Source organism: Hippoglossus stenolepis, chromosome 11, assembly GCF_022539355.2.
Source record: "Hippoglossus stenolepis isolate QCI-W04-F060 chromosome 11, HSTE1.2, whole genome shotgun sequence".
In the NCBI taxonomy this organism is placed as follows: Eukaryota; Metazoa; Chordata; class Actinopteri; order Pleuronectiformes; family Pleuronectidae; genus Hippoglossus; species Hippoglossus stenolepis.
Genome location: NC_061493.1, coordinates 10,339,264 through 10,364,021, shown reverse-complemented (window position 1 = coordinate 10,364,021; position 24,758 = coordinate 10,339,264). Strand labels below are relative to the sequence as shown.

The following is a 24,758-nucleotide window of genomic DNA, read 5'->3' as shown; positions in this document are numbered from 1 at the left end:
GTGCGTATGTGTGTGTCTGCGTGAGTGTGTGTGTGTGAGTTAATCTGTAGGACAATGGGGGCCCTGTCCCCCACCCCACACACTCAAAATTAGGGCTTGGGGCCTCACAGCTGAGCAGCTTACTGACAATAGAAACTGGAGGCGTGTGTGCATGTGCATTTGTGTGTGTGTGTGTGCGTTTACTTGTAATTATATATTTGTAAGGACCATTTTGAGCATAGACCCTACAGAGTGAGGACATTTTTGTAAAATGAGGACATTTTGGCCAGTCCTCACTTTTCAAAGGCTTATTTGAGGGTTAAGTCTTGGTTGTAGGGTTAGAATTAGGTTTAGGTTAGGGTAAGGATTAAGGTTAGGCATTTAGTTGTGATGGTTAAGGTTGGGGCAAGGGGCTGGCAAATGCATTATGCCAATGAGTGTCCTCACTAAGATAGAAGTACAAGAATGCGTGTGTGTGTGTGCACTGCCTCCTGCCAACACGTGTCAAACACAAAGCCATCCAACTGTCCACATGGCCCAGGGGAGTGAGCCAGATCGACAGAGAGGGTACGGATAGATAGATGGACCGAGGGGAGGAACAGGAGTGCAGAAGAAAGGAAAAGGGAGGAAAGGGAGTCAGAATCATGCAGCCTCAGGGTGAAGGGTGAGGACAGTGAGAGGGAGAGAAAAACAGTCGATGGTAGAATTACCTTGAGCAGATGGCAGAGAAAGAGCATCACAAGCACCACCAGTCGGGTCAAGGTAAAAGTGAAAAAAGGTGCGATTGAGGACACTGTGGGTTAGTTTGTGTTCAAGCAGTCAGCTCTTCCTTCGACATGTGGATCTAAATACCCAAAAACATTTATATTCCTGTCCTCCTGACAGAGCATTGTCTTTCTCTACCTGTGAGGATATTCCTGAGGAGATGAGGACACAAGCATTGAGCTATTATATCATGTGAACACTAAAGAGAGGCTCGGTGAAACACAGTCACTTCTCTCATTTCCCTCTCACATACACATTGATACACACACGGCCAATCCCAGTACAGCAGGTAGGCATTAATACAGCCTGGCTGCACAATCAATGATGGTAAATGGAGGCAGCAGGAGGGACAGACAGCAGTCTGCTGCTTTCACCCCCCCCCTCTCTCCTCTCTCTCCATTAAAACAAAACCTTTCCACGTCTTCTGTCATTATAGGGAAGCTCGCTGAATGACTCACTGTCTCACTTTGTACAGCACACACACTGCTTTCTCTCTCTTCAATGACACCATCACTGGGCATCAGTCCCTTCTCTCTGCGCAACATGCAGCATCTCTGTTCTTCTGAGGCCACGTCTTCACTAATGAAGACTTTTCTGCAAACCATGTGTATATGTACAAAGTTTGTTATCTGATAATATCGGACAATATGAACCTCTACAGACATTGTTTTTTATATTTGCCGATATGCTCCAACATGAACATGTATATTTTCTTGATATTCATAAAAACTACATAGCAAAATTCTCAAAACTCTTTGTATGACATCACAGGATCATATAACATATCGTATCATATCTGAGCATTTCCTGTTTACACAAGATCAGTATTTCCAAATTAAATTTCTAATTTAGACCAATGAGAATTTTCAAGAATATGTTCTTTCAGTGGTTTAACACTGGCCTTCTGTTGAATTAATTTCTCCCTCACTTTTATAGCTGCCCAATGGCCTTTTCCTCCCCTTCCTCTTCTCTGCCCTCCTCTCCCTCCCTCCAGCCCTTCCTCTCTCCCCTGTCCTCCCTTTCTTTTCTCCTCTCTCTCTTCTACCTCTTATTTCTGCCCATCCATCCATCAATCCAGCACCTCCCATCCACCCACCATTTTTCTTTCCACAACTAATCTTCCCCTCTTTTTTATGCATGCCCCTATTCCTCCCTTCTCTGCCCTCTCTCCGCCCTTTTCTCCAACATCTGCTGGTCTGCGCCTCTCGCTGATGACTCCTTGTTGCCACGTGCCAAAACCTCCTCTCGGGGGTCCCAGAGAGACCCTAAATCATTAAAATGCACGAACACACACACACACACACAGATCGAATGGTGATTGGTGGCTGTCTCCCTCCCACAGTGAGCGAGAAAACCACACAAATTCAACCTTTGATTGCAGACTATCGTTATGTGGCTGTATCATTTGTCAATTGAATGTCTTATAAAGGCCAAATCCTCTAATTAAATGGGCCTGGACGACATGCGCAGAGAATCTCAACAGATTCAACATTGTCACTCTAAAGAAGCTGATTACATTACAGCTACAGACACTGACAGTGGGTTTAGGGTCAACGAAGTGCGAAAACACACTGGGATCAGCTAATGAGAACGTTTCTGCTGTTTAACAAAATAAATAGATCACATACTTTAGGTGTCCAAAACTTAGCTCTGAAAACTTAAAGGTGTCTTTGCCAGAGGAAGTAAAATAAATCTATTTTACTGACCAACCTGCAAGGCCAGAGGTGTCACCGGCCAATCATATTGTATATTCAGCATGCATCAGGCTGTAACAGTAAAACCATTTTATATTTATATGTACAATATCTCTAGCTCATTATTTTCTGCAATGGACTGTCCAAATACATTTACGTCACTATGTGAAAGAAATCCATTTAAATCAATCTTGAATAAAAATCAAAAGATATAGTTTCCAACAGGATTCATTCTCTGGTACATCCTCCATCTTCCCTGCTGGACGCTGCCATTAATTGTCCCTTGATTTTCTACATCAAGCCACATAATATACAGAAGCTCACTACAAACACGTGTCCTTAACATCACTTATTGCAGTCTCTCTAAAACATGATCTTTACAAGACTTTTTCACTCACTACATTTTACTGTCAACACATTGCACAAGTAAGGAGTCATACTGTATGAAATCTTTCAATTCACATTGAGGTCCGCCAACTGTGAAGATGCTGTAGGAACTAAGACCTTAGGTCTCAGTTATATGGACCGCGGTGAAAACCATGGATGCACAGTTCTTTTCTTTAAATACTCTGCTCGGAGTTCACTGAGAGAAGTCGTTCTGTGCATGTTCAGTCGATCGGCACCTAAATATACAGAACACGTGCAATACAAATCAAATCAAAATGCAAGAAGATTGGGAGCTGCTGTTTTCTGTTTTCTTCTTTGTGTTTTTTTAAAGATTAATTGTAGAGATGAGGGTAGCAGCGATTCATGCATCCATCCATTATTGATACCACTTACCATTTTAGGGTCAAGGGGGAGCTGAAGCCAATCTCAGCTGACATTGGGTGAGAGGAGGGGTAAACCCCTGACAGGTGAATCACAGAGCCAACATACAGACACAAATAACCATTCACGCTCACATTCACACCTATGGTCAATTTAGAGTCTCCAATTAACCTAATCCCAATCAGCATCTCTTTGAAATGTGGATGGAAGCTAGAGTACCTGGAGAAAACCCATGCAAACATGGGGAGAACATGCAAAAGCGACTGTGCTACTGATTACCACTGCATCAATGTTCTCTTCAAGTTCATTTTTGTGTTGATTTTTGTATTTCATCACATGCAAAGCACCAACACATCCGCTGGTCCCGGTGTCTGCACCTCACACAATCATGCCTATGCTTCAAGCCTACGTGTTCAATTCTACACGTATTGTGTATCTGCACAAGTTGTGTTTCTACTGAATCAGCCATTGTTTCAAAATCACGAGTCACGACTTAAAATAAAGACACCACGTCACATTCATGCAGACAGACGATCAGATAGAGAAATACAGACAGGGACAGAGGTAGTCATTGGAGAGAGATACATTATCTCAACCCAGACACACACACAAGGAACAAGCTACTAGACAGCAAGCACAACAAAAGGCTTGCAGGCTCAAGGCCATGGTGTACCCTTCACTATCAGACAGAAATTGCGGAGCAGATTTGCATTTCTCTTTTATCAAACATTAAATATTGTCATGATATGGACCAAAGCAGAAAACATTGAGTTTATGTGTGTGAGTGTAGAAACACCATTCTCATCCATTCATTTAATAATCTGTACTATTGCCACAATGATGGTTTTAGAAAGTTCCCTGCTATCAAACATTGATCTTTTTAAATTCATGTTTGGGTCTGAAATCGAACAGGTCCAGCTCACCATGCACCTTACCCAGAGTTCACTCTGCATGGACATGTCTTCAACCAGTATATAAATGTGCAGGCCAGGGCTAAAGGTCAATTGAATTGACATTGACTACAAGGTTGATAGTCATCAATAAAGCAGACACACATATACAGAGTTATCAGGACAACGTTTAGCAAAATTATGCAGATTTCCAAACTGCCTGTTCCCTCATCTTTAGTGTTGTGCGATCAGAAACGGTGCGGGAGCAGGTTTTGAAATCTGTCTTTTAAAGAAACATTTAATGTTCCCATCGATCGGGAGTTTCTTATTATCCATTTACTGCATGTCACGCTGTGCAAGGAGACCATTTTCAAAATGTGATGTTAGACTTGACACTCTGTCACTCTGAACTGCAACAATATTGCCATGTCCACACAGATTTCAAAAATGATTAGAAATTGCACAGCTATGAGTAAACCTGACCTCTTTGAGGAGAAATTAAACATTTTCAAGAAATTCAAATCAAGTCCAGTTGCCGATGTACAGCTACGTACAACTGCTACAACACAAGCACTAAAGCCCATAATATTACAGAATAAAATTAACACCTTTGTGGCCCAATCCTGTCAAGTGAGAACAATGTAGGTTGTATTACACGGATGTTGTACAATGGTTTTGATGTGAAGGGTTTCTTTTCTCTGGTAACTTTCTGATTGAGGCTGGTCTGGGGCTGCGTCTTTAGTCTGGACAGGCAGAAGCTGAGACATTTGTAAACATGTTGTAGTCGCCAACGTTCTGAAGACTCAACTACCAGCAGGGAATCCAAAATGTTGCTAATGTTGACTGTTCCACCTTGTCATCAGTCCAAGAAAAAAACAAAAACCTGCTCTTATTTTACACCACTGCTTTTTCTCATTTGTAGTATTTACTGTAACCGACTGCAGAGTAGACAATCTGCTTCCTATTTACAAAGACATCTGTCGGGATGGAGTTCGTTTTAGTTATATAATGCATCCATATTAGCATCAACGTAGCCTTAGATTGCATTTAATGCTGTTGCATCTTTTCAGACTTAACAGTTTAAATCAGATGCATGAAACCTTACGTGAAAGCAGTTTGCTAAAATTTGACTAAACTCCTCGCTCTCTGTCATTTTCATCGACTAAAACTGAAAATGTTGATGTATTCCTTTGACTTAGATCAGACTAAAGCCTCCAGAGTTTTGCTGAACTAAAAACTGACTAAAAATTGAAATTAATAAGCGGAAAAAGATTTAAAAGGATCTAAAAGGAGCCAACAAGATAAGCATACAGTAAAAATCTGAGTAATAGCATCCACACAGACAGACTTGGTATGGCAGCAGGACTCAGCTCAGGACACACGGGAGATGACAGACGTGTGAAGAAGACCTGAGTGGTTCGGAGCAGCATTCTGGAAAACACAGCAGCACAGCCAGCACTTTCTCAGTCCACAGCAACTTAGCAGCTTATGGCAGCTCCATTTCCTCCTGACAGACTGGTAGTCAGCACCAGGCCCTAACAGTAATCTACTTTACTGTGAGATTAGAAGCTTTCTGCTAGGTGTCACTCTCTCCGTCCGTCTGTCTGTCCATATCTGTCTCTCTCCTTCACTACACCATTCATCCACATAGTTCTGCTCTCATGTATTATACTTCTACAGGAAAACAAACATGACAAAAGCTCACTGGTCTGTAGCTTGCATAGACTGTATCTAAAGATGGATATCCCATCTCCACTTCCACCCACTACCCAGAAATGAAGCCAAAATATCCTGGATACAAACGGTGCGCTCATGCACATTTTGGGCCATGGTCAGTGGCATTTGAGGGATGAAACCCTGGCTTCTTCAAATCCTACCTTAATAATTAGAGAGTGGTTTGTGCATTCGTTTGTGTATCTGGTTATTCTCCAAAAGCTCTGCCCTTTTCCCTCCTGTCTTACACAAGAGACAGGCTTTTATGAGGACACAGTTTCTCTTTTGCCCGTCATTTTAATTATTAAACGGGTCATTTCAACAGCAATTAAAGGACCGATAACCCAAGAAGCTTGATACTGACACTACGAGAAACAATAGTAGTTAACTTATTGTACCTCTGATAACTAATATTACATGGACATTTTACTGCACTGAAGCACTTCAGGGTTTTCACCACATATTTTATCACTGCTCTGTGATATTCATTAACCCTGCCTCAGCTCAGTTTTCCTTTCTCTGTGTGGGAGTGCAGTGTCTGCTCCTCGTTGTGCTGCAACTGCTGAAGTGAAAACAACTACAAGCTAAAAAACAACCTACTTTATCATTATGTCAATAGCAACTAAGAAAATCAATACAGATTTGCATGCACAATGCAATTAACATTAGCTGAAGGTGAACTCTTCCTTCTGCTGGTCACTGGGTCCGGGTCACATAATACGAGCTAACACGGTCAGTAGCCTGAGGCCGACTGGCTCATCATTCTCAAGTTTTCAGAAATATCACAACTTTTTACTTTGACATGTTACATTGTAGATATTTCAACTAAAGAGTTGTCCTCCCCTCCCCATCATGTGAGTAACATCCTTTACATCTTTCATTTTGCAGTTGTTTTGTTGACTTTGGAGCATTTAAGTTCCTCCACCATGTTGCCAAAGCCCATTTTCCACTAATCAAAAACCCCACCAACAACCACTAACATCTGTGAAGGAAACGTGACACATTGGAGAATGCAGCAATTTCTTCAAACTCATTTTGGCAGTCTAGACACTGCACCTTATCCCGGCGCAACGTTATGACGTGCTTTGAAAATCTGGGTGTTGGCGCACATAGTGTGCACCTTTTTTATACCTTGGAAGAATTGTGCAACAATGATTTTGTATTCATTTCGTGCAAGGTGCAACACTCAAGATAGAGAGGTTTCCAGCGCGTTGGTTAACGGGCACATTGGTTACGGGCACATTGGTTTCCGGCGTGTTGGTTGATAAAACATCAACACTGAGAGTGACCGATGAGAGCGTCAGCAAACATTCAAACACCACAAGCGCAAAGTGAAGCATTTTACCTCTGTGCGGTCGAGTCAAATGAAGCCAGACCTTTGTGTAATGAGAGGAGAACCATTACAAACTGAGGAAAACTCAGTGCAGCGAATCCCCATACATCCAAACTGCCTCTGCTGAGGGGAAAGGTCAAACTGATGTATATGTCCTTCTCAAAACAAAAGACCTCGGCTCATTATACATCAACCCCACAGAAAACAACCTGTATATATGCCAGACGATGTAATGTTGCCATGACAACTACATCAGTAGCGAGGAGGCACACACATACACACACATTGAGGGACGGACAGGCGTGCAGGCAGATGTAGGCCTGTAGTGAGGAAGTCTCCACCGAAAGTGTGAGAATAAGAGAGAACACGCAGAGCTGAATATAATAACCAAAATAACAAGCTTCTCATCAGCTGCTTTATTGTTTTCCGTATCTGCTCTGCTTTCCTCTACGCTCCATCTTCCTGTCATTTTCCCCACTTCCTCCTTCCCCCTTGACTGGACCAAATATTTCCCATGGGCCCCTCTGCTGAGTAAAACCATCTATTACGGTGGGAACCTTCGATTATGGGATGGTAGCAAGCTTTTACAAACAAATAAATAAATAAGATACAGGAAGAACATCCGGCTAACAACTGAATCAGCATCGATGTCAAACACAAAACACTCAGACTTTAACTCACTGTTTTAAATTGGTCTCATATCAAAACGTAAAGCACGGATGCATTTAAAATGTGTGACGAGGCTCTTTTTGGGAAATACTTTTTGTGTCAATAATCACAGACTCATGCTTGTAGAAGTTTGTGTGGAGTCAGCTTCTCTCATTTAAGTTTAAGTCAAACACAAACATAAGATGTTTTCAGACATGAGCTCCTGATAATGTTCAGACCAAATTGTCTGAACATTATCCAGTTTACTATCATATAATATCAGGAAAAGCTTGTACCATGTATATTTGGCATTCCTGCTTGAAAAAGGGGCTCAAATGATTATTCAATTATGGAGACGAATGCAGATAAATTCCCCATCAATAAATAAACGAGTTACTTGTTATAGCACCAACCCAGAGTCTATTTCTGTGTCTCTCTTTCTCACACACACACACACATCTCTCTCTCTCTCTCTCTCTCTCTCTCTCTCTCTCTCTCTCTCTCTCTCTCTCTCTCTCTCTCTCTCTCTCTCTCTCTCTCTCTCTCTCTCTCTCTCTCTCTCTCTCTCTCTCTCTCTCTCTCTCTCTCTCTCTCTCTAGGGTTTCACGGCCAACTCTTGTCCCATTGACTAAGTCAAGGCGATTGGTCAGATCTCTTACAGACGAAGGTAAACCAGACGGACTGAAACTGATGTTTTTCTCATGTCTGCTACAAAACATGTGCCCACAAATTGTCTGCATCTGTCATTTGAATACAAACACCTTATGGTTTCCGTCCAAGGGGCCATGGACAGGAAGGTGACTCACATGTGTCCGACTGTCCCTGTCAATTACTAGTGTCATATCCTGCATCTGCTACCTGATTTGCAAACAGTTATTCTTCCTCTTGTCCTCTCGCACACACACTTTCCTGTGTCTGACCCAGATCCCTATTTAATGAAAAACTAAACTGAATGAATAAATAAATCTTAAGTAGGGTATGCCCTCTATGTTGCATGAACCTGATGCCCTCTTTGTCTCTTCATATGGCATTTTTACCCACCTCTAGCTCTCTCACACACACACACACGCGCACAGTGAGTGAGTGCTGAATCTCTCTCGTCATTACTCACAAGTGGTAGTCTATTTCTCTCACATTCTCTTCACACAGTCTGTTTTTCATACTGAATCATCTCTGTATTCAAGCACAAACTGCAAGCCGATGTCAAAGTGCTTTTTATTCCGAGTGTACTCTAAGAGGTTCTTCACTCATTCTGAAATCAAGGTTGACGTGCGCTCCAAGTGTGTGTGTTGAGTGTAGCTGAGTGCAAATGCCACACAAAAGGTCTTTCCTCTACAACACAATGAAAATGAGATGTTGTTGAAAATAATCCTGATGGCGAGATCCGAAACAAAGCCAACACAAGACCGGGCTGAGCTGAAAGTCACTGCTAATAATACAGGAGGAAGAAGAGGGTAAAATCTTGTATCGTTTTTTCTGAGCAACAACAAACACGAGACAAGTTAATTGTATGTTCACCAAACCATGGAGAGAGACCCCACACTGGATTATGGAGTATTGTGTATTCTACATGATGAGTCTAAACATATAATAACTGCAGGTGCTAAGCTTGATTGTAAATTATTCTAAAATACTCTAAACTTGAGCCTCATAGATAAATCAGCCAATACATTATAATTATGAATGCAGGTATATCAGACTCGGTAGTAAGTTCTTGATGAAACTTAAGATTGTTAAACACTGACGCAACTGCATTGTCTGTCCACCAAAGAGAGGCTGTCACACTCAATACATAATCCTGTCAAGTTTCTTTCATTGTAATAACAACTGTATTTAAAAAGGTCCAGTGTGTAAGATATAGGTGAAAGGGATCTATTGGCTGAAAGTAAATATAAAATAATCCTACAATTCACATTGTATGAATTGTTGTTTTCTTTACCCTAGAATGGGCCCTTTATACTTAAATACTTTATATTTACATCGGGAACGGCTCCTCTCCACGGAGGCCTCCGTGTTTTAGTCCAAACTTGACAAAGTAAACACCTTTTGAGTTTTTATGACAACTGAAGGCTACCACAGGTTCTCTCTCATGTGTGGAAGGGGAGGGTGAGGTGAGGGGTATTCAGCTGCAACATGCAACTTCACCACTAGATGTCACTAAATTCTACATACTGAACCTTTACGAGGCCCTGCTCAAAAATGTAATACTTCTGTCGTGACAATTTCTTGTTATCTGCTTTTTTTCTTCTTAAATATGGGAAATTTGCCTAGAAAGCTGCAAAATACATGAAAAACTGACGAAGCTGCACCCTGTTTTCCTTGTTTAAAGTATAATCCATGTTTATGTATTACTAGATAACATGTTAAATAGCTTGACCCCTGGGAATTATCAACTTACCTAACTTTTCCCCTCAGCTCTGTGGAGTATTTTATTGCCACATGCTTTGGTTTTGTGACAAGTAACTTGACTTTTTTGGTGTAATGTTGTTGTAATTTAGATAATAAATCTCATGAGTGCAAATAGAACTTTAGGGTTACAATAAAAAGCAATAAAGAAATGTGGAAGAGGAAACACTTAGAAGCATTTTATATATATATATATAGCTTATATAAATAGAGTAATACACCAAGTTTCTAATAATTTCTGCTTGAAACTGTGTTCACGACTGTCTGGATCAGACTCGTCTCACTGCTGCCACATGTTAGCTTCCATCCAGCCACTTACTGATGTCCTGGGGTTTTTTTCCCCCTGATCTTTAGCTGAGCCCTTTAATTCTGGGTATCTGCTGATAATGAATCCTTTATCTGATCCTTTAATGTTGATTAAAAAAGTCTGTATCTGAAATATTGCAGCTGTAGACTGGTCTCACACAACTTTTTAAAAGCTTCATGAGCCAAATCACAAACTGTGCACGTGAAGCTCTGCACACTTTTCCCACTCGTCTGTGAGATCACAACAGTTTCCATTTCCTTTCAATTGTACTGCCGGCTTTGTGTGTTCTGTGTGAAAGCGAGAGATGGAGTGTGGATATTTGACAAACACAGATTGACATTTTCATTATAACTACTACTTTTCCCCCTCTGGGTTAAAAAAAATATCCCCCAACCTAGTTCTAAAAATGAACAATAGTGGCAAAAGTTCTCCATCACATCTGAAATAAAGAAACAAACAGTGAAAGTTGAGCGCTGTGAGATGTGTGTCAGGGAGATACAGCACCGACTTCAGACAGACTGCAAGAGGAATGGTTTATTCATTTCAACCCTCAGTTAACATATAGTACACACACTGTAAATAAATATGAAGATGCATAAATAAATATGAAGATGTATAAATAAATATATTTATATCCACCATCTTTTCCTGCCTTCCACTGGGAGCTAAACACACACACATACATATTCATACACACAGCTGCTTAATCACAATATAAGCAGGTTGAGGGCAGTGTCTGTCTGGAGCTGGCTGATGAACAGTGATTGATATCATGTGATTAAGTGATTACTAACTGCTAAATAATTCCCTTGATCTCTCACACACACACACACACACACACACACGCACACACGCACACACACACACACACACACACACACACACACACACACACACACACACACACACACACACACAGCTCCCCCCCTCTCAGACTCGTGACACACCTCATCAGACTGTGGTTTCTTCTAAGTGGCGCTGACACGTGTGTTTGTGTGTCTCTGAGTGTCTGCCGGTGTTCATAATGGTGCCAGTATGTGTGTGTGTGTGTGTGTGTGCAGCAGTACCGTGCCTACACAGCATGCGGTGGTGGTCTGGTTTCCGCTCAGAAGGCTGTGAAGTGGCCGGATGAAAGCTCACACATGGTGGCGGTGAGACGAGCCTGATCCCGACAGACGGGTCCACAGCGCTCAAACGACTGGAAGAGGAATTCTCTCTCTCTCTCTTATGTAGTTCTGACTCAATCAGGTGCTCGAGAACATCTACACTTACGACTTCAACCTCAAGTTTCATCAGAACGCGCTATACACGTTAAAGTTCTTATTTTCTTTCAAACCTTTTCAATGAGCTTGATTTTATTTGTTTTATGTGGAAGGGCATTTGTAAATAGGATTTTAAATATATATATATTTTTTTATCCACCTTTTTATCTGTATCTGAGAGTGTACCAGCAGAGGGTGAACCCACTAGCTGCAGAAACGAGTAAGTTTCTATAGGAGTCCATGAGAAAATGACCCTATAGGTATATCATTATAATTCTCTATAGACAGATAACATAAGAAAACGTTTTCATACAGACAGTATGGTCTCAATCACTAGTTTCAGGTCATCTTCAACACAGCATTTAGTAAATTGTGCTCTCATTTAGCCCGGCATGCAATGGCAATGGGTGAAGGTCGTGGGTGTAGATGGGCGTAGGTGCAGTGTCCAAAGCCAATGCTAAACTCAAGGCTGCCACATAGCAGTTCATTAACCAATGGGTGACGTCAAGTCGGGTTGTCACTTGATAAAAACTTTACATCCTTATTGGAGTTAAAGAGTTTTTGGGGGGATCTGCACCATATTGCACACAATCTCATTTCAAAAAGATTCATGAATTATTCTTTTACAAAACAAGGAAGTGGTTAAAAAAAACACCATATTAAGGAAAGTGTTAAACACTTCCTGGATCCACCCCTAATGGGCTCTTCCGTGATCCGTACCACATCCTTCCACCAAGTTTCGTGGTAATCCGTCCAGTAGATTTTGTTCAAACTAGCTAAATAAAAACCCAACTAACAAACAAACAAACAAACAAACACACGGACAGGGGTGAAAACGTAACCTCCTTGGCAGAGGTAAGTAGAGCTCTCCCCACACTTACAGTCTGTTTGCACTTTAATTTCTCATCCGTCTCTCTCTCTGTATGTGACTGATCTGGAGTCTGAGGATAACCAGGTGTTAAGTTTTCTCTGATCTCACTGTAATGAATGCTAATGTGAGTCATTGCCTCAGGGATCATTTTAAACTCTTGATCCCAGTTCAGCTACAGTATGTGAGCATTCATAAAAAAACCTTCACACACCCGACTGCAGCAATCAATCCCTCATCATGCAACATTTTCTAGTCCGGGCCTAAACATGTGTATAAATTCCCTCGCTCCTCACCTTTACAGAGACATCAGCATTGTGCAGAGACACATTTCACTGTACTCCTCTCCTCCTCTCTGATCCTCCTCATATTTCTCCCACATTGCCTTACACCTCCATCCCTCACCAGCCTCCCATCCTGAATTGACTGATTACAATACGAGCCTCCTTAAAAAATGCAGCAATCCTTTCTTCTCACCTTGCTATCTCTCGTTCATTTGCTTCCTTCTCACCTTTTTTTTTTCCAACCCGTCTTCTTTCTCTCACACATTCATCCTTTGCTCCCTCTATCCTCTCTCAGTCCTCTTCTACGCTTCCTCCCTCCTGCCACCCACCATATCTGTCTCATCCGCCTTTTATTCCTCGGTCTGACTTCCCATCTTTCTCACTCCTGCTTCCATCCCTCATTGAGTTTCTGTTTCTACGCCGTTCTGTTCACGCAGACCCCTTCCCTCCACTCCAGCTTTCTCCAGCCAAAGAGCATGACTTCCACTTCCTGTCACAGTGGTATCCATCATCGAGTAAATGAGTCACATCACTGCTCATCCCTGCCCTTACTTAGCTTTACATGACGAAAATAAAGAAAAGAAATTCCAGCTCTGACACTGCTAGATAACTCTCCATTTCACACACACACACACACACACACACACACACACACACACACACTATTGACTAGTCTGCCAGGCTCATGTCCATCATTAGATCACTATTAATCAATAGGGAGCAGGAAGAACCAGCTGCAAGCCACGAACAGCTGTGCTGTTATTATCTCCCTGCTGGGCCCGTGTATGTGTCTTTGTGTGTATGCATGTGTGCGTGTGAGTGAGTGAGTGTGTGTGTGCGAGCGATTTTTTTTACAGAATACTTACACCTTTGTTTAAGCCTATATTAACTTTCCCCAAATTGGAAGCTTTTGATCATTTCCTGGCCTTCCTCCCTCCTTCAAACCGTGTGTGCGTGTGCGTGTGTGTGTGTGTGTGTGTGTGTGTGTGTGTGCGTGTGTGTGTGTGTGTGTGTGTGTGTGTGTGTGTAGGCCTATCTCCATAATTAGGGCAGACCAGCCACACGCGGGTCTCCCCTGACACTTCCCCTCCAAGATCTAAATATTCATGAGACTCTAAACGCTTTCATGAGCTCCGTAATTATGGCCAGAAAATATACAGGCAGAGACAAAGAGAGGAAAACTGAGAGAGCGGGACAGACACACACACTTTTTCATCTCGGGCTGTCCCGTCTTATCAGCAGATAATATCAACACTGTGAAATTCAGTTTTCAAGTTTTGCATCACTTCTCTCAATGCATCATAATTTCAATATCACCTTTACATAAAATAAAAACTCACATCAGGTGTTATTCAAGCAAACAAGCTGATATTCGAGTGTTTTCGATTAATGGTCTACACTGTGACAGGCCGCCATATTGTCCAACCTAAACATTTATTTTGCACCTGTAACAGTAACGTGAAAGAAAACGTTTTTCTGTGTCTTCTACGTACATGGCACAGCTTTTTTTTCAGTTTTATGTCTGTCACGAGTTAGGAACGTCATCAACACACCCATTTGCTCGTGGTGAATCCTACGGAGTATCTCCTGCTGTGTTCTCACATTAGCTCCTCCGGACTTTATGCAAACTGTATACTGGGGGAGGCATCTGAAAAAATTCAGCAGAAAGTCCTGAAGCTCTCACTCGGCCATTTGTGTTCACACACACATATCTCTGGAATTGAGTGCATGTCTGAAAGCAGCTTTATTGTCTTGGCTTCATTAAGCATAAAGACGAGAAAATGATTTCGTTACATTTGACTCTAAATTGTATATAAACATGGATGACACATTTCTTCCTTCCGCTGTATAACAATGAAGCTAAAATATTCCAGATATGGGTGAGGCCATCTATTGATCTTTTACGTATTTTGAAGTCAGTCTGTGCCCAGTGATGTGCGATGGAGCCATGGAATCGAGATCCCTCCGATACGTGCCCTTGAGCCAACGAGAATCAGTCTCAGCTGTCAACCGTGACATATTTACTCAATTTGTATATCATCAAATAACTAATTAAAACCAAACTTACCAGAAAAATGAACACAAACATACATCAGTGTGATAAGAGGAACCTAAAATGACAGAAACCATTTTTGATGAGTACTTAAACTATTTTATGTTTGCCCATATCCCATCCACAAACATGGTGCAGGGGTTTGTGACCTATATTGCAGCCAGCCACTAGGGGGGCGATTTGGGCAATTTGGCAGAGCCAGGCTGCTTACCAGTCCAGTCTTAAAGCAAAGCTATTTAGCGCCAAGCTATAGCTACATCTTTACAGAACAGACATGAGCGGTTTGGATTTTGTCATCCAACTCTCAGCAAATATTCAAATAAGTAGAACCATTTCTTCAATATTTCCGAAACAATGTGTTTCTTGTTGTACCTTTTACTTTGTGAAGCACTTTGCTCAACCAAGTTGTTTTAAATGTGCTATATAAATAAAATTGACATTGACAATGGTACTAAAATATAATAATTCTTAAATAAGTTGTTGATTATAATATTCTTATATGTTAGCTTTTTACAAATGCTATAAATAGCTCATATTAATAAGGCCATGTTACAGTTTAAAAAATTATCTTTGGTCAGGTTTCCCACAAGCAGTGCAGCACTGGGTTTATTCCCTCTGACGCCTGAGGCCAGAGTTAATATCACATCTAATATTAGTGTGATGTGTGGTAAGCAGGCCTCAGAGCGCTGTCTGGTTTATTTTTAGCTTTTTGTGTAAATAGATGGAGAAGCCAGCAAGGATTCTTGTAACACACTGAGAAATGATACGTGAGTTTTCAAAGAGAGTCACTGTCAGGAACCTCTTTCGTTTCCCTTTTTAAGACATGGAAATAATGTGACATCAAACCAGACACTTGTACTCAAAGCATATCAGAGAAGAGAATACCCTCTTTCAGTTTTTACTGCACTACATTTTCCCACAATTAAGATTTCCAGTAGAGTCTAAGCGATCACACGCACTGTTTTACATTCCAGGAAGATTCTATTGATTTTTTTCCAGCTAGAAAAGTCATCAGAAAGCCGAGAATTCAGCAGCAGACTGCAGCATGAGGCAGCTGATTCAGAGATGATTGTCCCACACGATGACGCTGCGCTGACACACACACAGAACCAGTAAGGAAATGTTTTAATATTGAGGAAACACACACACACACACACACACACACACACACACACACACACACACACACACACACACACACACACACACACACACACACACACACACACACACACACACACACACACACACACACACACACACACACACACACACACACACACGAGTGGACAGTGAGTCACTGCAAAATGCCAAATGAGCACAAGCGTGGCACCTCACACTCTTCCGTCATTTATATGTAAATAAGAATACTGCTACTTGCAGCTCTCTTAACTATCTGGTAACCAAAAGATAAAGCAAACTGCACATCAGATTAGACAAGATGTCAGACAAGATCATGAGAATGACAGGAAGTCAAACAATAGGTGTCGGGACGGGACACAATGAGGTAAACGAGCTAAGATGACATGGTTTACGGGGACCGGATATTAGCTGGAACCAAGGTCTGTTTGTCACATCCCTGATGATTTCCTGTTCCCTGTGGTGTCCCTCAGGGCTACAACTCTGGTGTTTGTCAGGCCGTATGCCCCCCAGGGCGACTTTGATTAACGACTCTCCGCCGCAATCTGGTCCTAAACTAATTGACGCATATCAAGCAGGGTGACAACAAGCTGCCGAACGGCGCCAACCCTGCCTCTGATAAACTGATGAGCAAGCTGAAACACAAGGAGAGAAAAGGCAGGAGGAGTTGAACACAGTTACTGTTTTTTGTTTTGGGAGACGTGGGACATTCTGAGTTCATCTGTCACTCACTGTACCGCCAGACACCAGGAGGAGATCTGTATGACTGCACTCAGTGCTTGACTTTCCTGCAATTGCAACAGCCTCTGTGAGTCACCAGTGCATCAGCAGGCACAAAACACTGCCTACACACAAAGTATGTGTACACACACGATCACACTGGTTGTACACTAGACCCTAAGCACCTGTAATGGGCAGGAGCAACACATCGTCTACTCTGTGTTTCCCTCACTCTGCAGCTGTTGTCATTGACTTTAGAGTATAGTGAGTGCACCAGAGTGCTGGTTTCCCACAGTGACGTGTGTGTGCGCGCGCGTGCGTGCGCGCGCGGCGTGCGTGCGTGCGTGCGTGCGTGCGTTGCGGGCATGGGGGGCGCCGTGGGCATATGAGTGTGTCTGTGTGCATTTATGTGAGCTCAGCAGTCTATCACTGACTTCACAAAAGGCTGCTGAATACAAATATATTCCCACTCCATCAGAAGATGCACACATTTACATGATGGTCCAAGGACAGAAAGACATTGTGCATGACTGTGGCAGCGACACAGACAGATAGATGGATAGCGTTTCATTTTCAACACTAAACACTCGGTACAGCTGAGTCACACATATTTGATTTGGTACTAATTATAAAGAAAATAGGCAATGAGCTACTGTTACACCTCCAATTAATTAATCATAGTGTATTGCTGCCTTGACAGTACTTATTCAGGACACAGTACTTCAGCTGAACATGCAAAAAAATGTAACCTATCCATGAAGAAACCTACGTCATCGCATGTAGGTATAAACTCAGAGTTGGAATTTTGTTAGTCAAATCAGATTTAGCTTTTCAGTGGAAATATTTTGTGATTTGATACAATCAGGAAGACAGCAACGTTCACGTAATGTAGTGAAGAGAAGTTATCGACTTTGGCTCATGAGGTAGAGTGGGTCCACCACTAACCAAAACGTCCTTGGTTCGATCCAGTGTGTGTATGGTGTGTGATAGAAAAAGTGCAGAATATAGCTGTGCCGTACGACTGTGTGCATGAATGGCTGAAAGCGACTTGTACTGTGAAGCACTTTGAGTGGTTGATTAGTGCTGTAGAAAAGCTCTTTATAGATACAGTGCATCTATCTATTTACCATTAATCACTCTGCGTGAATGAGCGCTTGTTACGGCAATGACGGATCAGGAATGTGCAACATCATGCCAGCACTAGACATCAGAGAAAACAGATAGAGAGAGAGGTATAAAATGTTCTCTCTCTCAAACTCGACCTGGGTCTGGGTCCACGTCTGCCTCCACCTGCCACAGGCATCTTCACTGAGTGGACAGGACAACTTGAGGTAGAAGAAGGATTTTACCAGGGGGGCAGTGTGAAAATGAGAAGCTGACAAAAAAAATAACCTTAAAAGGATGTCAGGTGACTGAGGATCAACGACTGATGATTTCTCTCAGGGAACAGCCCTAAATGGAACATAACAAAATTAATTAAATTCTCCCACTGTGATTAACAAATTTCCAAAGTTCTTCCCGGAACAAACTGGAGACCCATAAAATGTTAACCTAGCTGAAAAGTCAAAGCATCACCAGATTTATTACAACTCATCCCTGAAGGGACATGAATGTCTGTACCAGATTTCATGGAAATCCATTTAGTTGTCAGGATATTTTAAGTTTGGTCAACCGCCTGCCCAACTGACTCCCTGACGTTTCCAACCCTGGAGCTACACGGCTCACATGGCTGGAAATGTAATGTTCCAGGGAGGTTTTTATGCCTGCTGTTATCTTACATGATAATAAAATGAATATCTCATGGATATCATCTCCCACGTCAAAAGGACGCCACTGCCCTACACCGAGAAGGTTATGTTTTTGCCCCTGTTCATTTGTTTTTCTCTCAGCAGGATTGTGCAAAATTTACTTAACAGATTTCGCTGAAACTTGGGGAAAGGAGGGGACATGGGCAAAGAAAAAATCCACTAAATTTTTTAACTTTATAAGATTGGTAGATCGAGAGTCGTTTGACATTTTCACCTGTTTACAAGATAATATATGGATTCATGGATCTTCATAGATGATCAAAAAGAGGTGTATTTAGGGGACTGATATATATATATATATATATATATAAGTGTGTGTGAAATTGTATGCATTTTAAATTAATTTAAGGGGACTGTTGGGATTGTTAGAGCTATGTGAACTACTGAGGCTACATTCATACTACTAGGTTTTAGTTTGCAAACTAAAATCAACTTGTTTTCACATGTGTTTAAGATCTGGATCAGTTTTAATTCCCTTCCATGCTGGCACGCCTGAAAATGCATATCAAGCATGGAAGCAGTTATATCATTGTAAAATGCAGAATTTAACTTCACAAAACCTGTAAGCAAAGACAACAGGGTCAGTAATGTAATTGTAATTTATTATTCATGACGCATTCTATGCTGGTAGCCGAGGCTAATGCCGGGTGGTTTTCTTCCGGAAGGGGGTCATGTGATAGGAGCATGACGAATCAGCGAAGGTTATGTTGTATCCGAAAAGACCCAATCAGCAAGTGGTTGTGAGTGTCCATGTCAATGCTTCCAAACATCTCAGTTTCAGCCGGTCGAGACTACAATGCAGCCCAGGAAATTTGAAACTAATTTGGCCGGCAGCGTTTCCAAACTTATCAGTTTTAGCAGTGTGCATGTGGCATGAGTTCTATTCTTGTTTTCTAAAGTTTTCTAAAGTTTTCCAGACAAAATGATTCATATTATTAACGGATGAATAATGAAAATATCTGTTAGCTTCAGCCCTGCACACACACACATACATCAGATCTGATCTTAATCATTTCAAAGCAGCAATTCAACACTTTGCTCACGCTTGCCAAAAATGTGACTCTCATCATTAGAAACGCAGCACTCTGATCTATTTTGCGCCCTGATTGAGCCAAATGTGAGGCTTCACAGGTTTACATCTTTGGAGCCAGCTTCCTGTGACACTCCGCTGTGGCACACAACAAACCCAGTGGGGGGAGGGCAGAGAAAATAAAGTGATTAAAAATAATGATGGCTGACGGAGAGCAGCTCATATCGGCTACAAGATGTTGTATGTCTTTTCCCTGAATCGCCTTATGTGTCACCACAGGACGAGCGCGGTGACGCACATGGCACCTAGGAGAATGCAGATGAGCAATATGTCTGGCAACTGGCGAGAAGTGCACCTGGAACGCAATTAAAAAGTGTATTTCTGTGACAAAGACGCTGATAGGTTGATGCACAGTAACACAGGGTCAACTTCAAGTCTAGTGTGTCCATTGTCACCCATCACTGCATTTAAATTAGCACACAGACGTCACTGGCACCCTTCTGCACAGGGATTACACCAGCATGCCACAGACATAACTTGCACTATCTCAATTGTAAGGATTGTTTTTTACCAATCCCAACACATAATGCCAGGCAGTGGCTGTTCAGTTTAAGTAGCAGTGACAGGGTGTGATAAGACATAGCTGAGTTAAAAACCCTTATCTGGCCTACGAGCCGAATCCCATCTGGCTCTCTGCTCACGCTGACTCATGACGCCGCTTATTAGTCCCACTGGAGGGATAAAGGGGAGAGAGCGGGAGATTTTTAGGAAGCGAGAGGAAAAAGCAGGGAAATAAAACAGATTAGGAAGGAGAGGGCTGAGTGGAAAGTAAATACGACAAGACTGGGAAAGGCGAAATTTTCAGTATGTCAGTGTGCAGCTCGCACAAGATGTCGGTAAAAACAGGTAAGACATGTTTTAGTGTTATCTGAAGTGTTTTCCCAGAAAGCACTTGAACTTTTAACTTCAAGTTAAGGCTCCTTCAGCAGTTGAATTTCCAGTTTGAACCTAGAGCGGGAAACAGTTGAACAAAATTACAACTGGTGAAATTTCCAGGAGTCAAATAAGAAGAGGCAGAAGAAGGAGAAGAAATTTCAACATTGTCATATTTGTTGTTGTTAGAAACTCTCGACTCTGCGCTGCCCTCTAGAGGATGTATTGATTAACAATCAGGCCAACAAAAAGGATGAATGGACGTACGCAGGCACTGGCGGTTACATTGTTTGAAATGGACGTATCTCTGGTCGTATATACCGGCATCATAAATTAGCTTTAAAGCTAGGGTTGGTAATCCTGAAAAAAAGCTAGCAAGAGCAGGCTACAATATGCAACCCATAAATCCCACCCCCTCCCATCAACCCTCTTCTCGAAACTACGCCCCCAAAACAAATTAAAGTGCATTGCCTGGCAACCGCTAGAAGCCTATTTTTATGTGACTCGCTCGCTAAATTCTGGCTGTCATCTCTGTTTCTGTGGTGTATGTACAGATATGTACATCTGCCTTGTTTTCCCTTTTCCTTTTAGCCAACTTTATTAATCGATGGTGATCGTGATGTAAAGAGGATTTCGACAAATAAGATAAAGTGTTTCAGAGACAAATTACCTTTGAGGGTGTGAACAGGAGTCAGAGAGTGGTGGTGAAAGATAAGTGGAGAAGATGAATGAGTGGTACGTAATGCGCTAGAAACATGGGGAGGGAGCAGGAAAGTTGCAGGGGAAGTGGTGTGGAAACATAAGAAGAAGAGATGGGGAATGTGAGGAGAGAGAATGAAAGAGAAGAAGGGAAGGAGACACAGGTGGTGAGGAGGGTGAGACGCTGGTGAGCCGCTCGATCTCCCATGGTGCCCGGCTGGTCAGATCCAGCAGACAGATAAATGACCCCCTGTCAACATAACAATGCTCCATCCCATCCTCCCCCTCCATCTCTCTCCCCACCGAGCAACCCCCCCTCACCCCACCCTATTAGGACAGGTCATCCATCAACCAGCAGACTCGGCCCACCACACCCACCCACCCACCCACACACACACACATTTTGACCTGTTAATTGTTATCATTCCAAATGAAGCGATGCTGCACCTGGCACATCTGAGGGGGCACATGTCACCTCTCCTCTTGTCACACTCGTCCCTGTCCATTTCCCAGGTCCCTCTTCTCTCCCCCTCTCTTCTCGGCTCTCTCCCTCCCCTGCCCTTCTTTTCAACTCCACCTCCATCTACTCCTCTTTCCTCATCTCCTCCCAACTCCCACCATCTGCTCTCTGTTTTCCGTGTCCTTGTCACCTTACCCATCTTAGCCAGGTAAATGTCACAGAGAGAAGTGATAAGTCACAGAGTGCTGTGAGGAAAGACGATCCACTTTATTACACAGCTACAACACCTGCTGTGGCCTCTCTGTTTGAATTATATACATCGTCAGGTTCTACAAACAACTAGCGTTGGTCATTAGAGAACAATCACTTTGAAGCAATGCAAGGTTCAAAAATTACTTTCTGCTTTTAGATCTTTGATAGGTCAATGGTTTAACTCTGTCCTTTCAAACATGGGGTAAAAACTAGAGCCTGAGTGATATGGATTTTTGTGGGCTGATGCAGACACTGATATTAGGGAGTAAAACATTTCCGATGCCGAAAGATCTGGCCATATTTGTCAATGAATCCTAAGAAGTTGTCAAACCCTTATGACAAAGAAATGTAACAGTTTATCCATTAACTTTATTATAAATAACTATAAACAAAGAGAAAACACTAACACAGCCAATTGTATAGAACTTAACTTAAGAAAATAAATAATTTTATATAACAAATCTACATTGTTTAAGTTTAAGTTTTCATATCTGCAAAAATAATTAAACGCCGATACAATAGGTCAGTGAAAGGCAGCCTAAACCTTCGGCTAACTAATGCATCAGTCAAGGTCTAGTAAAAACTTTCTTCCAAATCTGCAACAACGAATCAGTTAATCAATCAAAAGAAAAAGTAATGAATTAACAATTTCTGTAAAAAAAAGTGATGATTTACCTCGGATTATTTTTGCATTTTGGACTATTTGGTGAATACACCCAATAGTCACACACATACTTTCAGTGTGTGTGTTTACTGTACTTGTGAGGACCAAGACCCTACAGAGTGAGGACATTTTTGGTATGTGAAGACATTTTGATCAGTCCTCATTTTTCAAAGGGATGTTTGAGGGTATGGTTTTAGGGTTAGAATTAAATTGAGGTTATTTTTTTAGTTTGGATGGTTAAGGTTAGGGTAAGGGGCTTGGGAATGTATTAAGTCAATGAGTGGCCATGGGTTAGGACAGATGGATAGAAAGACTAGATCGAAAGAAAGGTTGTTAGATAGAAGTACAAACGTGTGTGTGTGTGTGTGTGTGTGTGTGTGTGTGTGTGTGTATAAAATGACAGATGTGGTGACATCAGTATAACATGTAACCATGTGCAGATGCACATTCAGGTTCATCGTGTCTTCCTGAGGATTCCTCGTGTCAGCTGTGAGAACTTTAACACAACAACAACAACAACAACACAACAAGAGGCCACACACACTACAAGTTGTGAATATCACATTCACACAACAACTCAACCTAGTAAAGACACTTTTTTCTGAAGGGAAACACGGGATCCCGCCGCTCGCCTCCGCGCTGCAACTACACACAACCGAGCGCTCCACCGGATCCACTTCATCCGGTGCAAACAGAGAAACACTCACCGAACAAACTCCACTCGTCACGGTATCTGGTTTCTGGAGAACCGAGGCCCGTCCTCTCCTCGGCCGGTGACAGCAGCGTTACTCCAGCGGTGGAACATGTGTCTGAGACGAGCGGAGACGGATCCTTTGTTGCGTTAAACCAGCAGCTCCACTCACACAGTCACAGGTAGTCAGGAACCCGAGGATCAGTGTCCATTTACTCCGCACAACGGCGGCTGATTGGTCGTTTACACCACAACATAGCGTCATGCTCTCCTGCTATTGGCTGAGACTCTCGTGTTGCGTTCATGTCTTCTCAGAAAGTCAACAAACCAATTTCTAGAGGAATTCATTCCATATAGGTGTTAAAACTTTATCTAAGTTGTATTAAAAGTTCTCATTGTTCATCATTGGTTTATACCAGTACTATCAATATTGCTATTACTACTATTACTAATACAGCTGTTACTACGACTAGTAGTACCGAAAATATGTTAGTTAGTTAGTTAGTTAGTTAGTTAGTTAGTTTGTTTATTGTCTCAGATAGGGGGATATTCAGTGCCACAGCAATGCACATTCACAATTACTCTTGCAAAACACGTGCCGACAACAGATCAACACCTAAAGCAAACAGCACACATCAATAGGAAATAATAATAATAATAATAATAATAATAATAATAATAATAATAATAATAATAATAATAATAATAATAATAGCAACAGTAACAATCAGGGACGTGTCATTAACAAGAGCAAAAGAGCTGGTTAGTGGTAGAAAATCGCATTTAGTGTTGCAGGTACTAGGCTTTCACTGAAGCAGGCCCTGCTGCACAATATTGACTTGTACCTGTGTCCTGATGACTTTATGTTAAGGTAGCAGGTGAGTTAATATTTTTAGAAAACAATTTTCCTGATAGCCATGTTTCTGATCACTGTGAAGCACTTTTTCAGATAAGACAAAAGTATACATATTTTACAATGTAATTATTATGGTTTTATTGCATACATTATCATAATTGTTTCATATTTATATAGTAGCCTTTAATCAGTTCTACTTTGTTTCCCCACTGTGTTTTATGATAAAAAGCAATTTCCACACTTATACCTGGCTGTGATATTCTTCCCGACAGCACTTGAAGGTGTCATCGTCCCCATGCTTAATTTCTCTGATCTTGTGTACATGTCCCACTATGGCCTCCAGCACCGTCTTCACCACTAAACCAATCAGTGGCCTGTTAGGATGAAGTCAGTTCAGATTCATAACCGTAAAATCAAAAGAGTGATGTGCTGTAAAATCTGGATCTCACTATATTTAGTTTAAGGAAAACAGAGCAGAGCTGATAGATTTGCATCTGGCCAGTGTGTGTGTTTGTGTGAGTGTGGGTGTGCATGT

At 41.8% G+C, this 24,758-nt stretch overlaps 1 protein-coding gene across 1 annotated transcript in view; it reads right to left on the bottom strand.

Annotated features, from left to right (window-relative positions):
* Window positions 1-23,564, bottom strand: part of LOC118117680 (SPRY domain-containing SOCS box protein 4) — a 75,921-nt gene extending 52,357 nt beyond the window's left edge. Inside the window, exon 1 of the mRNA XM_035170120.2 lies at window positions 23,384-23,564. The gene's annotated coding sequence lies outside the window, so the exon portion shown is untranslated. The remainder of the gene's footprint in view (window positions 1-23,383) is intronic.
* Between the last annotated feature and the right edge of the window lie 1,194 nt (window positions 23,565-24,758).